Source organism: Podarcis raffonei, chromosome 1 (assembly GCF_027172205.1).
Source record: "Podarcis raffonei isolate rPodRaf1 chromosome 1, rPodRaf1.pri, whole genome shotgun sequence".
NCBI classification, from domain to species: domain Eukaryota; kingdom Metazoa; phylum Chordata; class Lepidosauria; order Squamata; family Lacertidae; genus Podarcis; species Podarcis raffonei.
In genome coordinates this window covers 92609263-92624438 of record NC_070602.1, presented here as the reverse complement: position 1 = coordinate 92624438, position 15176 = coordinate 92609263, and the positions used below count along the sequence as shown (strand labels likewise).

General features: G+C 40.3%; 1 protein-coding gene across 13 annotated transcripts in view; it reads right to left on the bottom strand.

The window, feature by feature from the left end:
- The window catches only part of KALRN (kalirin RhoGEF kinase), a 488570-nt gene that overhangs the window by 107765 nt on the left and 365629 nt on the right, over nucleotides 1–15176 (bottom strand). The gene's annotated exons all lie outside the window — the stretch shown is intronic.

Sequence of the window (15176 nt, the reverse complement as noted above, 5' to 3'; positions counted from 1 at the left end):
TGTCTCCAAATAATTATACAGCACCAGAACTAAGGATAGCATCAATAATCAAACCTGTATTGAAGTGTGTTCAATTCCTTGGAGTGACTTCTAGAACTCTGGAACTATTTAAACAACTTGTACGTATGCCTGGTCTCTCCACACTCTTCTCACAACTTGCAGTATATTCATAAAACAAAATGATGGATAGTGACCCAACTTGTCAGGAAGAGTTTTGTCTGCATCTCCTTATCTTGACAAACACACTTCTGTGTCAAAATTATCACGAAGAGCAAACCTCAGCAGAGAATGTCCCCTGCTTCACAAAGCAAAATTCCCTGAACAATATGTCCAAGAGAACAACTCTGAGTCAAGGAGAGATTTGTCAGTTTAATTATGTTCAAAATGAACATAATTAAGAAATCTTTTACACACTGCATTGCTTTCCACTGTACATTTTATATAAAAATATATAAACACACGAACACATGTACACACTGTCAGGACTGGTCGTTGTCCTCTTCAGATCACCACACAAATGCTTCTTGTTCTTTTATAAAACTTTTTATTGTGTATTAACAAAACATTCTTATAAACGGTTCTTAAATAATATTCCTCAGAGTCACTTCTTTCAGATACCTTCTGAGCTCTGCTTCTCCGTGACCAGCCACTCTCAAAATGGCGAAGGCGCCCTTTCCTTCGCTTTCCCGCTCTTTTTTCTAACCTCCTGGCTAGAGCTGGCTTGTATCTCCCCTCCTCCGAATCTGAGCTAGAACTTAACCCTTGCCTTTCCTGGGAACAGCCGGTCCCTCCCTGTTGTTCCTGTTGCTCTCTTCTCTTCAATTCACTGCTCTCCTCCCCCCCTTGGGGAATGCTTTCTCCCTCTGGGAAACTGGAATCTTCTAACTCTAACTCTTCCCTGACACACACACACACACACACACACACACACGGCTATTACAGTGGGTTTGTACATCAACACCTCCAGACTCAGCATGTAGCAGCATCGCTAACACAGCAAATACATCTACTGCACACATTTTTATTTGATTACCACCATTTTTGGAAATTTTCTCCGTGCTTCTCTGGGGCGTCTATTCTAGTCCTGAATTTTCAAAGTTCATTAATCTGTGGGTAATCTCTTTGAACAACAATGAATAATTTAGCACTTCAATCACTTCAGCTCTTATGAGCCAGAAACACTTTGTAAGGCAGTGCCCATATTGTCTGAAAGCTGTTATTTTATGTTCTGGCAGTCGTCATAGTAACTCATGGGGGAGTATGTGAAAAAGCCCATATTATATAGAAGAATGATAAGCATAAAAGTAAAATTTGAGAATGGATTCCATTCCAGGATCTACTATCTGTCCAAGCTGTATGCTTTAAAGCTTAGGACAGTGAATATCATGTGCTTGCTTAGGGAGTGGTGATAGCCTAGTTACATATTATTCACCCTCTGATCGGCTCCCTTTAATAATCTGCCATGAAATAAATGGCCCGTTCATAAGACTCTGGAAAACAAGCGAAAAAGCACTGTGCCACATCTAGGAAAGAATGGAAGAACTTGCCTTTCTAGATCAAATTTCAGAATTCTGTTTCCACAGAATACAGGATTGTGATCCCTCCTCCTTTTCCCCCAATAGAAGGTTGGGTGGGCTTTTTTTAAAGGGTGCTTCGGATAGGAAATAATCTTCCTTAGACTCAAAGAGTTTGGAATATTATGCACTAGTACTTTACCAATGCTCTGGTTGTATCAAAGGATGTTGGTGTGTGGAAGAGGAAAAAGCTTGTATATTTTATATGTTACAAAAAAATGCCTTCCTCATTGTATACTGTTTGATAAGCGTCCCCAGTCGTCCACTGTCCTGAATAAATTCCTCAAATCTTTCCCCCCCATGGGGAAATATTATTTGTAATATGTAAAATATACATGCTGTTTACTTGTCAAGTAATATTAGGACTGCTAGTTTTAAGGGCAGACCTTTTAATTATCGAGGCTATTTTGATTCTAATACATCACGGTAATGGATCATAAAAGCTATCATATTTAAGTATTTCCATAGTACTAGAGGAATGATAGCGTATATGTCTACTCAGGAATAAGCTCCACTGAGTTCAATAAGATTTCCTTGAAGGTAGGTGTATATATGCTTACAGACTAGTGCTACCTAGTGAGCTCATTAACAGAGATAAGGATTGAACTAGATACTTCCTAGTACTTTCATTTTAGTACCATAACCTCTATGCTATACTTGCTCTTACTGAGGCACAAGTAACAATGAAACGATCACATCCGTTATTTCTAAAACAATTGTAACAAGAACATGCATCTTACAGACAGGAGGGAAATAAAAAGCCAAAGTCATGAGAATATTGTCCATCTCCCTGGGATGTGAAGGCAGAATCCTGGATGCACTGCCACTTCTTGCCATATGAGTTATTATTAGATTCTGTGTGGCCTGAAAGAGACCCTTTTGATATGAAAACCTCCTCAGAGTCACAGTGTCTCTGAAGCATACAAAGCAGTGCACATATCTGACCTGAAGCAAGTGCTAATGAATCCTACCAAACTTATACAAATGTTCAATTAGAATGTACAATTAGAACGGCTTGTTAGCCTAGTTGCCTCTCCTTTCTTCTCCCTTTCCCTAGCTAGACCCACAGCTTGTTTTCTCACCCATCTAGAAACCTTGTAAATGCTTCAAACAGTAGAGAGGTTCCAAAACCAAAACCCCAGAAGGGATCACTGAGTAAAACCTTTGTTAAAAATTGGTTCAATGCATGATCTGAACCATTCTTTTCATCAGCCAAGCTTTCACACAAAGTTGCATGGCCTGCGATAATATTCTTGGGATAACCTTGAATCTTCAAATAAACAATAGCTTCTCTTTAGCGTCTTAAGAGAGATTTGCGGAAATGTTTAATAACGGTATCTGTTACTGTTACAGTAGCTGTTACAGAATTATAAAATTGTTTGATAAAAGATTAAGGCAACAATGTGTCACTACAAAGTTAATATTGTTAGCACTTTGATCAAATTTGTAGTGTAGAGCATGCAAATAATATATATTGTAAATTACCTTTCCTGGTGTTTTCACCTGTCACTTTCTATCAATAATATCCCTGTTTTAGCAGATGTAAATGATTTGCGAGAGTAACTCATTCCTTAACCGGGGGATATATGCCTGAAGTTATTTATTAAATGCCCTGCTTGCCTTAAGGACTTTATAAGCAAGCGTCAAAATGAAGAAAATGAAAGAGGAAAGTAAGTTAAATATATATTTCCAAAACAATATTTTATTTTTGTGTAACAGCCTTATATAAGCAGTGGCCAAATCCAAAATATTATTTAACGGGCTAGAGGTAAGGCAGGGTGTGTTCACACAGCACTTTACTCTGTTTCCCCAATGTTTCCTTACCTGATAATTTTCAATCTTTCACACAATATAAAAGCCCCTTCTGTAAATCTAGTGGACTCTAGTGGAAGTTTAATGCTAACATTTCCATGTTAATGGCTTCCACAAAAAGATCAGCTGGCTAACCAATTAACTTAGAAAATTGTGAGATAAGATTTGGGATGGTGTTCCAGCATAAAATTTCGTAGGGGGAGCATGGGGGAACAGAAGCTCACACGCACATAAAAGGTGGGGGATCGAAACATGTTGGATAATATGAGCTGTTGTGTCACACCACACCTTCTGCTATGAATGGAATTTAGTGTCATGTGGAGGTGCTGAATGTTAGAAACTGGGACAGAAGCACTAGCATTATAACCAGGAAAACTAACACAATAATCCTCATGTCTGAATGCACCCACAGGCTCTATGCATGAATGAGTGAGCAACAACAAAAAACTACAGTGTCAGCGTGGAGCTGTTGAGGGGAAAAGGGTACACACACTAGCTTCTAGTAAATAGGAATCTTGGGCCAGGTTGTTCATGTGCATGCACTACTGTTATCAGGGTTTGGCTTGTAAAATGCCAGTGTAAATATGAACCTCACCCAAAACAGGCATATGCACATAGCTAGTTCGAAATGGACAGAGCTAGCTGGGAATCAACATTAGCTATGTTTTCCCCTACTCTCAAACTTTCCACAAGTGCTCCCATTTATGAAAGACATGCTGGACTGCAAATAACCCCAGCAGGGCAGTTTGCTCAGCAGCAAAGAGGGAATGTCTGCAACATTTCACCACACCCATTATTCCCTTTTATGGGTGGTCTGAGGAAGCACTTCCTTGATACTCTCTTTGAAAGCAAATAAGTATATTAAAAAGGAATCTGTGGACTGGAGCTGCTTATTCTAGAGGAATGGATAATTATTTTTTAGGTCGTCGCTTAAACACTTAGGTAGCTTCTACTAATAAGCTGACAAAACACAACATCACAGTATTTACACTTTCCATTTCAACTTTACACCTACTTAAAATGCTTGCAAGTTTATTCTGCCACAAGTCTATTCTGATCTTTTCAAGTTCTTCACCCAATTGCTAGAAATCTGGACTGAATGGTAACTATGTTGGTGACCGTGTCCCTATAACATGGAGCTGTTTTTCTGCATTTACACAAATGATTGCCCACCATATTTACACACTCTACAAATTCTTACAACACATTTACATCCTAAATTGTTAATTCAAATAGCAAAATAAAATCTGGCTTCTTCAAAAGGAGAGAACACTCTTTCTCCTAATTAGAAATTGAATCGAAACACTGTTTGTACCTTTACAGACTTGGGTTTGAATAGTTCATTTTACTAGCTGATCATGATTATACTATTATTATCCCCTTGACCTAATGTGATGTAAGAGGAAAAGGAGGGGTTCAGGTCATACTCACTCTCTTCTTGATCTGTTTTGGTTGCCTCGAACTCATCCACTTTAACATTCTGCTCCTTTGCTGGCTGCAGCCTCTTTGCGGTTGAAGGCAAAACTGAAAATGTTTCTGTCTGTCTCTCTCTCTCTTTTCCCCTCCCCTTGCCTGTCTGACTTTCCAGTGAAGCTTTATAGGTTTGCAACATGGTTTATTTCCTGCAATTTAGCACCACACAGTCATTCTGAACAGAGACTTTGTACCACCTCTGCAACTTGCATGGGCTGCCAACTTTTATGTCAGTAACTGGGCTTCCCTTATGCTTTGGAAGATTCAGCCATTCTGCCTACAGCGAGATCACATGTACATCAGAAGCATCTTGTGATTTACAGACATTGCATAAGCAATTAGCTGCAATAGCAAATAGTTCACTAACATGAGGTTTAGCTGAAAGCTATGGTGTTTGCACTACAAAGACATTTTATGAAGGTATTGATTGTAAAATGATTTTTTCACACTGCTCAAACTACAAGGCAGTGACAATCTGATTAACTCCTCTATTTCAATATTATTCTTTAAAAAAGCTGTTTGGCTGTCCAGTCTATTCTATGGTTGTATTTAAATGCAATGCTAAACTGTAGCTTAAGGTTACAAGAATGAAGGTGTATATCAATTGTGTGGTTGAGAAGCAGCAAATCATAAATAAGAGAGCTTTGCTCAGAATGAACCAGATGCCTATAAGAGTTGTGTCTCGAGCATCTTTCGGTGATTATAGTGTGAAGCTCTTACATAAAACAGTGTTTCTAAGGGTGCTTTGTCAAACTACAGTCCCAAATTCAAAACAGAAATTCAGATTTCGCTGTCTCTATATTAAGAGTTAGCTATTCTCAAAACACACTGTTTATCCCCTAATTCAACATTAAGTATGAAAGTTGTTTTTGCTTTTAAAACTGACCTGGTTATAATAAATTGTGGGTGTGTTGAGAAGTTTGGGAAGGATGTCCTCTGGCAACCTTTCAAATGTCTCTTTTGGATGATGTGGAATGCACACCATATGATTTGTACTAGTCAAACATAAATGTCTTATTAATTTGATTAAAGCCATGCATAATCACAGGGTTAGAAGTGACCTGAAGATCTTTCAGCAGCTCCTGCATCTTGAAAAGATAGGATTCCTTTACCATTTACATACACACCACACATTAATCTTGCCTATAAATTAACACAAAATATCAAACGCGCGCAAAAACTAAACCAAGTGTGAATATGGTGTACTGTATCCCACAATTTCTGAAATTGTTCCAAGATGCATTCTACTGTAAAAGGCACACATACATTCCAAGATTGTCAGTCAATATGACTAGGCTATTTGCACGCTCTACAAAAACCCTTCCAAAGTTCATGTAGGTTTGTACATTAAATATAACTTCACAATAAGAGCTATGTTCAAAGCCTGGTCTAATTTAGTGGCCAGGGACAGGTGATAGTGGATTATTTGCAACCCAACACAAGTGTCTGGCAGAAGAGGGTGCCATGACAATGGTAACAAGAAGACCGTGTCACAACATTAAGGAGCAAACAGAATGAATCCGTTCCTGAAAATCAATTAAGAGGTGTTGGGGGCACGGGGGCAGGCAAATCCATGCAGTCTCTTACATTATAACTAACTTTGTACCAAGCCTTCCTAAAAAGTCTTACAAATTTTGTCGAAGTCTGAATGCAAGCAGCTGCTCAGCTATGGCTTCTTCATTTCAGCCATCCACAACATTCATTCATTCATTCATTCATTCTACTGCTCATCATCCAAAGATTACAGGGCAGTTTGCAATATAAAAACAAAGGTTTTTGGTCATCATAGGGCCAATAACGTGCCCAATGAATGAGATGGGGCCAGCAGTGCAACTCCACTCCTAGTAGACTAATTGATAATCATATCTTGAATTCCCAGTGTCAGATACAGACTCTAAAAACTGATCAACGGTTGGACAGAGTATATGAGCTGAGGCTGGAAGGTGGAACAGAAGGTAAGTAACATTTAAATATCCAATTCAACTTCCCCTTAACTCGTCCATCTGTTCTTCACTGCCATAGCACCTTTTGCCCCTAGCCCTGCTTCTGCTGAGTGAACTTCTCCATCACCTGGCCTCTCCCTTACTCTATTGATTCTGCATGGCACTGTCAGCATGCAGCCTACTGCAGGGTAGCCTCTTGCTGTCACTCTTGACCTTATGATGACATTGTACTGGATGAAAGATAGTAATAGCAGAAGAAGAGGACTCAGCATGCTTCCTTATTCCCTCCCCACCTCCACAACTATTGGGCATAGCTCAGATATTTTAAAGGATAGAAAGGGGGAGGGGAGGAAAAAGAAAAGCCTGCTTGTGATTCATATATGCAGTGCTCCCTGGGTGCAGATGCAAAAGGCCATAGAAGCACAAATTATTGCTATTTGAAAACGCCTACCTGTCCCCTTCAGTGCAGAACCCCAAAGGTGGCGACAGAAAAATGAATATTTCTCAAAGTCTTGAGTGTGGGAAGCAAACATGAAATCTTTGTGCTCTTGATTCATTTGTGTATGTGTCTTTCCACCCAGGCAACCGCTTTGTCGATCGACCCCTTTATGCATCACAGTCAATTCAAGAGCCTGCCAGGGATGGGGGTGGGGAATCACATGGACAGCTTTATGTGGGTGACCCAGAAAGGGAGGGGGGAGTCATAATTGTTGCATTATGGGAATTGCTGGTTAAACTCTGCTCAGAAGCAGATGGGGTAATCAAAATTTACACTGCAAGCACATGCTTTGGGCGGTTTGCTTTTATAAATGATGAACAATCTATAGCAATGGCAGAGTTCTTTCTTGCTCACCGCCTTCCCAACTATAAGCCAATAAGTTCCTGCTGCTAAAACTTAATAGTTTAAGGCTCTGAAGTATATTTAAGCCATTTTCTTTTGGATCATTCCTCTATGTGTTCTCATGAACTAAATGGAAAGAGACCACCCTACTTCAATTTTCACAATGTGCATCTCATGTTAGAATGCACAATCTCACCCAGGTTTACTGAAAAGTAAGCCTCATTTAGTTTGATAGGGTGACTTTCAAATAGGTGCAGAGAGGTGCAATGCACTTAAAGTGCAATGCACCTTTTTTTTGGAAAGCAAGAGGAAGTATTTCTGTTCTGACTTTAGTATGCTACAAACACACAGGACAGTAGCCTACCAACTGCATGACTAGGGGAAAACTTATTTACTCTAAGCCAAACAACCAGGAGCTTTAAATTTAAAAAATGAAGTTATTTTTATCAAATAAAATACTATCACTTTCAATTGCTCTAAAACTACACAAAGAGAGAGAAAAGCAAGGAGGAAACAAACAGGAAGAAAGGAAGGAACTCTGATGATTTGGAACTGAGTTGCCAACCTGTGGCTTACAGATACCCATGAATCAGTCAAAACCAAAATATCAGGATGCTTCACGAAACTGAGGAATACTTGATTCATTTCAACAAGTGATGCTGAACCGGATCATAGTTACATCTTTTTTTGAAGGGGGGGGGGAGTCCAAACTACTCAAACAGATTTACCCCCATATTGCTCAATAACTTCTAAATGATCAGTTATTTTGTTCTACACATAAAATGGGATGTTACTGTCACTGAAAATTCCCCCTCAAGAAAGTTTTAAGTATTTGTAATCTCAACTTTTGTCCCTTAAGCAACGGGGGTGGGAACCCTATTACAATATTTCCTACAGTCCACAGTCCCCAAAATCTCAATGAGTTACTAAGCAGAATCATTCATTTTATATCTCAAGTAATTCTGAACAGCTTTGTGCACATAAACACTAAGGTAGTCTGTGGACAGGAGCCATTGGCTGCCAATGCCCGATGACTTCACCACAGCCCAGGATGGGTGTGACGCTTCAGAGACCAAACATGGTACAAGTCCCTAGCACATTGGGGGTGGGTGATTGCTGCTCCACCACATCAGATACCTGCACTGGGCACCATGCTGCAGGAGGCACCACAATAATGCTGTAGAACAAAGTGTGAGAGATGGGAGGTCAGCCTCAACAAGCTTTGTAGCCAAGATGGGTTGACAAAAGAGCAAGAGAAAGATATCTGAATGCTTGGTGAATCTTGAGGAATATAGAAACACAAAAAATTGGGGTGGGGGTGGGGTTGAGAAACAAACACAGATGGGGCACTTCTCCCCCCCCCACAAGGTTTTGAATGCAACTGCACAAGCATGCAGTATATGTTAATCTTGCTGTGCTCTTTGGCTGTCTCATAATCTGTAGGGTCAGGGTCTGCATGGCAAGCTTTAAAAAACCATCACACAGGCTCCTGACAGAAGGACAACAGAAGCAAGAAGTCAAAACAAAAAATTTTTTTCCTTCCAGTAGCACCTTAAAGACCAACTAAGTTAGTTCTTGGTATGAGCTTTCGTGTGCATGCACACTTCTTCAGATATACTGAAACAGAAGCTGCCAGATCCTTCTATATAGTGAGAAGGTGGGGAGGGGTATTACTCAGAAGAGTGGTGGGAATGGGTGATTGGCAGATAGCTGTGATGAGCCTGTTGACGACTCTTAACGACTGCAATAGGTCTTACAGGAAAAAGCAAAGGGTGAGAAGGTGAAAAATGGCTTTGTCATGTATAATGAGATAAGAATCCAATGTCTTTGTTCAGACCAGGTCTCTCCATGGTTTTAAGTTTGGTAAAAATAAAAAAAAATTGTTTTGACTATGGCAGACCAACACAGCTACCTTTCTGTAAACAGAAGCAAGAAGCAGAAGGAGAAACTGAGTGGAGAAAAGAAGAAACCCAAAGGATGACAGCGAGGAGGGGGCAATAAGGAGAAAGCAGGAGGTAGGAGGTAGTGAAAAACAATTTATGACAGAGTGAGTGAGAAAAGGCAACAGAGGAGTTGGGTGAGAGCAGAGGCAGCAAAGAGGGGTAAGGAGAAGGTAGGATGAAAAGGACCAAGAACAAGAGATGGTGAGGGTGGGGCTGGGGGCAGAGGAGAACAGAGTGATCAAGTGAGAGAGAATTGACAGGAGCAGAGGTGGAGGGAGGGGAAATGGCAGCATAAACAGTGGAACACAAAGGGGAGAAAGGAGAGAAGTATAAAATGAAAGACACAGTAGGGATTGCAGAAGAGGAAGTTAGAAACAGGGTGACAGGTAGGGGAAGGGAAGGGAGAATCAGGAGTGAGGTGTTGTATAGGGCACTAAGCTTTTTAATCCAAGCAACATTTTGCTGTGGCTTCTCATTATGGCATTCCTCCTACCCTGGCTGGGTCTCTTGTGCTGTAACTGAGTTAATCTGCAGAACCAATCTGGTGATCTTGCTGCCCTACCTTAGCAGGGGAAATAGCTCTGTGGGAAGAAACAGACACCATTCTCTCTATTTCCTGCCCTTTGTCAACCTTTCCATTTCCATGATGAATTGTTTATTTCTTCCACAGCAATTCCATGTAGGCAGTTACCTATTTCAGAGTCCTACCTAAGACAGAACAACTCTTTATAATAATAATAATAATCCCAGCAGTACTGGAAATTATCCAGGAAAGAAAGCAATAATGTATGTGTCACCATTGATTACATACGCACACAAATTCAGGCATTGAAGTCTCCAGAAGAGACGTCAGTGACACCACCCACAAAATGCTGTGCGTAGATAACCATCTGCCACCATGAGTGATGCAAATGCATTGGAAGTGCAGGGCATCAGATTTTCAACAAACAAATGAATAAATAACATGAATTTTCACTGTTTATTTTTCATTATTTTTCGTTGTGAGTCACGCACCCTAACCTTTTGAAATTACTAATTAATAACAACCGGATGTCTCACATTAGTACCTGTGTGGTCAGCATTTATTGGGGTAGGTCAATGAAGAGTTCTCAGAACTTGATTGCTTTAACCTCTTACTTGGGCTTTGGTGGGAAACTGCTGTTTCTGCCAGAGAATTGCGTTTTAGTCCAGTCTTTGTTTCTCTATTGCTAGGGAGGGGTGGGGAGGGTGTGCTTTCAGAATCTCAACCTGTGCCTGCTCTTATAATTCCCACTTACTGAATTGGCTCCACTTCCATATGTGTGTTGGGGGGGGGGAGATTTGAGGATACATGTTGCAGGAATGTACACCTGCTCTATGGTGGCATTCTCTTTACTATCTGATAGACAAGACTTGATTCCTGTATACAGTGCTTGTTTCTAGAAAAACAGGTGCCAGTACTCACCATGAAGCTGTTACAGTAAGTGCCACATTTTTTAACAAAAAAAGAGAGGTGTACCGGTACCGTGTACCCTTGAGTAACCCCTGAAAAAAAGCACTGCCTTTATATAAAACACTAACCACATAGCGTTTTGTTCTGTTGTTGTTTGATTCTTACACTTGAAACAGTTATGACCACTAGAATAAAAAGAGTTTTCTATTTGGGGAGAGGGAGCTACATCAATACAGCATAAAGACTCTTGGCAGCATATTTGATAGCAGCACATTTGAAGGTAAAAAGGGCATTGTCTATTCCTCTGCAGATAATCCACATGGGAAAGTTATCATAAGTGGATTCTGAGTTGTATTGTCAAAAGGAGACTTCATGCTCACCAAAGAAACATTTAACTTTAAAAAATAGTTAAATGCCACTGGAGCTGCCAACGCTTCCTCCTCCATGTTCCAGCAGCCAATCAGGATCCACAATGATGCAAGCCAAACAGGATATCAAGCAACACAGAGCTGCTTGCCCACCCTCCCGCTACAGCTCCCCAGTGGCATCGCAGGAAGACACATGATCAAAAATAATACAAGCCAGACTAGAACTCTAAAAGGCAAAGTGACAATCATATTCTGCCCCCTCCCCATCATGGAGAAAATCTGAAATAAGTTACCAAAATACAAGTCAAACAGAAGGGAGTCTCCATACCATACATTACAATATGAAAATATAACATAAGCATGGACTTCAGATGAGAGCCCCATGGGCTCCTGGCTCCTGACTGTGGTAGATGGGACTTGATGAATTTTAGCAGTTGCATAACTAAGGCACAAAGTAAGTAAATAAGTAAGTAAGTAAGTAAGTAAGTAAGCAAGATGCATATTGAGCCAAGCAAAATGAACACAGGCAGTAGAAGAGCAGGCAAATGGAAGGCAAGAGACAGGTAAATTCTGCCACCATATCAACCTAATGTGTCCAACTGTTCAGACACTATTTCTGATGGCATTAATACAGCCTGGATAATTTTTTATTATTGTTCACAGCCTACAGGAATACACACACACACACACACACACACACACACACACACACATATATACAGTCGTACATTCGCTTACATATCCCTCCGGTGACGTCAACTTCGGGATACGTAAGCAGCAAACCCAGAAGTATATTTCCGGGTTTTTGCCACATGCATGTGCGCAGAAGCAGTCTCTCCAGTTGCGAAAACCTCAGGATCCGGCCAGACCTCTGGAACAGATTCCGTCCGCAACCGGAGGTACCACTGTATATATATTTTCAGTGAGTGGTATATAAATTGGCTGAGTATGTTTTAGTATAAATGTGACCGGTTAGAAATCATTTTTTCCACCTGTAACATGCAGCCTTTGGATGTTTCAAAAAACCTGCATCACTCCCTGAGAAAGCAATGTGTGACATATGCACATAATAGGAAATCACTGAATGATTGGCCTTTGCTTCAGTTTTGCAGGGATGGGAACAGCTGGAGAGGCACTGCAGATGTGTTGCCATGGGAAATTTGCCTTAAATTCTCAGAAAATGCATAATCTTCTTTGAGGATGGGGATGTTGGTGGCCAGAGTGGTCAATAAGTGAGTAGATCTGCTGCCACCTGCTAGGGTTTGCAATAGTCAGGATAAGGTGTACAGTCTAAATTCTGCCACAGTTTCCAAATTTTGAAATGAAAAAAAGAAAAAGATCCTTCAGACAAAATATTGCAGACTTCAAAATGTATTGCCAACAGACTTGGTTCCTTGCTTTAAGGTCACTTTTATTGTGAGCAAGATTATTGTGGTTTCTCAAGGGCTTTGATTATGTGCTTAATTGTAATATGTCATTCTTTACAAAAAAAATTGAAATTCAGAGATTCAGACTGCCAAGAAAGTTAAGCAAGTGTACACCCATGATAACAAACTAGAGCTTGATCTCTAATCACTTAAGCAAACCACATACAAAATTGGTCCTAAGAAAAGAAAACAAAAGGAAGAAGCATAGCTAACTTTTGTGCTGCTTCTGAACAATGTGTTTGGAATAGTGCATTTGCCCAGCCCTACTGACCTTTTAGACATCTGTGAAGGATCATATGACTGCCACTTTATTGGAAGGAAATTAAACCAATAACACCAGAATATGCCTTTAATGCAAACATAATTTGTATATCTTAGGACTCCTATAAAAGTTATTCATTTAAGATTTACTCCTGTTTCACAGGTTTGCTCTGCCAACAATGCTGCTTATGATATTTACCCTGCTTCTGGAAAGGACATATGTTCGACCATGGAATAGACTCCCTCAGGTGGTTGTGGACTCTCCTTCATTGGAGGTTTCTAAGCAGAGGTTGGATGGCCATCGATGGTTTAGTTCAGATTCCTGCATTGCAGGGTTTTGGACTAGATGATCCTTCCAACTCTACACTTCTATAATTCTATGGAATGTGCCATAACATTGTCCCAAATGTACCACAGACAATACTCTTCAGGCATTTTAGGAAATTTTTTATACCTTTACTGCTTTTGTACCTGAACCAAACAGTGTTATTTCAAGACTCAATAGCAATCAGCAAACTACAGCTCAGTAATTGCTTCTGCACGATTCTAGATTCAGGTAGGTAGCCGTGTTGGTCTGACGCAGTCGAAATGAAATAAAAAAATTGTCCAGTAGCACCTTAGAGACCAACTAAGTTTGTTCTGGGTATAAGCTTTCGTGTGCATGCACACTTCTTCAGATACACTGAATCAGAAGTCTGCATTCTGAATTGTGTGCCTTGGGACTCTATCTATCTATATGTCTGTATATCTATCATCTATCTATCTATCTATCTATCTATCTATCTATCTATCTATCTATCATCTATCATCTATCTATCTATCTATCTATCTATCTATCTATCTATCTATCATCTATCTATCTATCATCTATCTGTCACCGCTGAAAGATCAGGAAACAATACCAAGCAGATGCATTTCTGTTCCCAATCAAATTAATATGGCAACTGAATATCCAGATCTGAACAATGCATTCAATGAAAACAGAATCCAATCATCTTCAAGCATTCCACTATGTCAAAGAGAGAAAAGATAGAGACTATTCAACCCCACAAAATGACTCCTTACCAGGTTTTGTACCTTGGACACCACACTAACGTCTTGTGCTGTTCTTGCTGAAGTGCGTTTGAGTTCCTGGACCTGGCAGCCCTCTTCATATGTGGTTTATCAATTCCTGACAGGGCTCTTCTAACACCACCAATTTCCAGGGTCCAACAAGCTCACATTCCCCATCTGTCTATGCCTCCAAGCAATTGTGCTGTACAATCTGAAATGCGTGCCTTAAAATTTCGAGGAAGCAAGCAGAGCCTCCCTCAATCCAGAAGTAGTACCCTGATGGCCACCAGAATATTGAAAGAGTTTCTGGGCTACAAATCACAAATCACACACTAATCTACTTACAACCTTAAAAACATTCCTTCCCCAAGTGACTACTTAGGTTGCTTATGCTATCAGGCTGGCCCTGCTAATCAGCCCTTGCCCCCTTGCCCATCCTTCCTCCTCCACCTGCTATTACAGAGCAGGAGTAACACATGGACATTACTTGGAAAGGAAAGTCTTTTCCATGTTATGGTGCCACAGATTTGAGTGCAACTCAGCTCTTTTACATTTGCATCACATAAATTCTTGGTGATAACTACTTAAGGATGACGTGCAATTCACAATGCAAAGAAAAAATAACCCTGGATCCAGTTTATGGAGCGAATCCAGCCTGGCTGCTTTACTTTTCCAGGATGCTCATACTCACAAAGAATGAGTTGTATTCAATTGTGTCTCTTCAATGAGAGAAGGGCAATTTGATCCAATTGAAGCTTCTGTGAGTAGAAAGGCAGAAACACTGAATCATAGAATCTTTGAGTTGGAAAGGACCCAAAGGTCATCTATTCCAACCACCTGCAATGCAGGAATCTCAGCTAAAGCATCCATGACAGATGGCCATCCAACCTCTGCTTAAAAACCTCCAAGGAAGGAGAATCCACAACCTCCTGAGGGAGACTGTACAACCTCCTGAGGGAGGAGGTAATATTTTCTGTGCCCCTCAAATCTGCTCCAGAGGATGTTTTTGAATAGAATGGAAAGCGGCACAAGGGAAATTTGCAAAAATC